This window comes from Cryptotermes secundus, unplaced genomic scaffold (genome assembly GCF_002891405.2).
Source record: "Cryptotermes secundus unplaced genomic scaffold, Csec_1.0 scaffold542, whole genome shotgun sequence".
Classification (NCBI taxonomy): domain Eukaryota; kingdom Metazoa; phylum Arthropoda; class Insecta; order Blattodea; family Kalotermitidae; genus Cryptotermes; species Cryptotermes secundus.
The window spans coordinates 76,750-77,294 of NW_019724590.1; the positions used below are offsets into that span (position 1 = coordinate 76,750).

Genomic DNA, 545 nt, shown 5'->3' on the forward strand with positions numbered 1-545 from the left:
ACTCCGTCTTACTATAAGGTATATACATCCCATTCTTTCTTGGAGGGCTTAGAAGTATTCTATTTATATATGTGGAGGGCGTTATAAGACTTCAGTTTGACTTTACAATGCCTAAAGTGAGTACATGTAGTTCAAGGAGTGCAAAGTTGCGTAGTTTTGTACAGGAGTTTGGTGAAAAAGTGTTTAGTACCGATGGCAAGATATTTTATTGTAAGTTGTGTGGCGTGAAAGTTCCGCTCCATACATGAAGAAGGCTGCCAAAGGACTTCGAATTCTCTACCCGAAAATGGTTCATATTACTTGCCTCACTCATGCATTGCATAGAGTGGCTGAAGAAGTTCGAGGACATTTTCCTGATGTAGATAGGCTAGTTTCAAACGGAAAGAAAATATTCATCAAGGCCCCTCTTCGAGTGCAGAAATTTAAACAAGAAGCTCCTCTACTGCCACTTCCTCCACAGCCTGTCGTCACACGGTGGGGTACATGGTTGGATGCTGTGGCATATTATTGTGAAAATTACACAGCCATTGAGAAAATGTTTAATG

At 40.7% G+C, this 545-nt stretch overlaps 1 protein-coding gene across 3 annotated transcripts in view; it reads right to left on the reverse strand.

Annotated features, from left to right (window-relative positions):
• The window catches only part of LOC111862351 (TELO2-interacting protein 1 homolog), a 46,811-nt gene that overhangs the window by 32,762 nt on the left and 13,504 nt on the right, over nt 1–545 (reverse strand). The window lies entirely within an intron of this gene.